This window comes from Lottia gigantea, assembly GCF_000327385.1.
Source record: "Lottia gigantea unplaced genomic scaffold LOTGIsca_146, whole genome shotgun sequence".
Classification (NCBI taxonomy): domain Eukaryota; kingdom Metazoa; phylum Mollusca; class Gastropoda; family Lottiidae; genus Lottia; species Lottia gigantea.
The window spans coordinates 230,082-231,684 of record NW_008707735.1 but is presented as its reverse complement, the minus strand read 5'-3'; the positions used below and the strand labels follow the sequence as shown (position 1 = coordinate 231,684).

At 32.2% G+C, this 1,603-nt stretch overlaps 1 protein-coding gene across 1 annotated transcript in view; it reads right to left on the bottom strand.

Annotated features, from left to right (window-relative positions):
• Positions 1-1,603, bottom strand: part of LOTGIDRAFT_91354 (hypothetical protein) — a gene marked incomplete at both ends in the record, with an annotated part of 43,857 nt that overhangs the window by 40,040 nt on the left and 2,214 nt on the right. The window lies entirely within an intron of this gene.

Below are 1,603 nucleotides of genomic sequence, written 5' to 3'. Positions count from 1 at the left end.
CTTCAACCCCCCCCCCCCCCCCTCATCTTCTCAAATCAAAGATACTGCCTCTTTAAACACTAAGGTATTGACCTTTGACCCTGATCAAATTAACTAAGAGACATGTTTATGTAAGAGACAATATGAGTGGTTCAAGTGTTTTTGTAAGGATCAATGTGATTGGTCGGTTATTGACACAAGGCGCCATATTGTATTAAACGTCGTCTGAATGTTTTAATCTAAGACTAGCAGAGTTTCAGGGAGATTGGAATCGATTCTGTAAACAAATTGAACGGTTTTTATTACCTCAGTAATTCATTAAAACCTTTTTCTTATTTTTTATTCATTGTATTTGGAGTTGCAGTATTTTCTATTGTATTTTCTAGTTTAACATGAATTTTGATATATTGTATTAAGAACTACTCTGAACTTGTAATATTTACTCAAAGAGAGTAATTCCTTTATTATTTTTCATTCATTCTATTTAACATGGTAGCTTTTATCTAATAAAATTTCATCAACAATTTACTCTAATTGTTCACATAGAGAAAACAAAAATGAAACCACAGGATTCAGTATTTTAATCACCGTATTTAGATTAGCAATCATTTCTGTTAAATTTTCAAGATTAATACATGCAACTTCATTTATCCAGAATTTGTTCTGGTGTCCATTTTCAAAACTTTATTAGATTGCTGTATAACAAATCATATACCATTAAAACCTTAGCTATGTCATATATCACTAGAACCTTAGCTATGTCATATATCACTAGACCATTAGAACCTTAGCTATGTCATATATCACTAGAACCTTAGCTATGTCATATATCACTAGAACCTTAGCTATGTCATATATCACTAGACCATTAGAACCTTAGCTATGTCATATATCACTAGACCATTAAAACCTTAGCGATGTCATATATCATTAGACCATTAGAACCTTAGCTATGTCATATATCACTAGACCATTAGAACCTTAGCTATGTCATATATCACTAGACCATTAAAACCTTAGCTATGTCATATATCACTAGATCATTAGAACCTTAGCTATGTCATATATCACTAGACCATTAGAACCTTAGCTATGTCATATATCACTAGACCATTAGAACCTTAGCTATGTCATATATCATTAGAACCTTAGCTATGTCATATATCACTAGACCATTAGAACCTTAGCTATGTCATATATCACTAGACCATTAGAACCTTAGCTATGTCATATATCACTAGACCATTAGAACCTTAGCTATGTCATATATCATTAGAACCTTAGCTATGTCATATATCACTAGACCATTAGAACCTTAGCTATGTCATATATCACTAGAACCTTAGCGATGTCATATATCACTAGACCATTAGAACCTTAGCTATGTCATATATCATTAGAACCTTAGCGATGTCATATATCACTAGACCATTAGAACCTTAGCTATGTCATATATCATTAGAACCTTAGCGATGTCATATATCACTAGACCATTAGAACCTTAGCTATGTCATATATCACTAGAACCTTAGCTATGTCATATATCACTAGACCATTAGAACCTTAGCTATGTCATATATCACTAGACCATTAGAACCTTAGCTATGTCATATCACTAGAACCT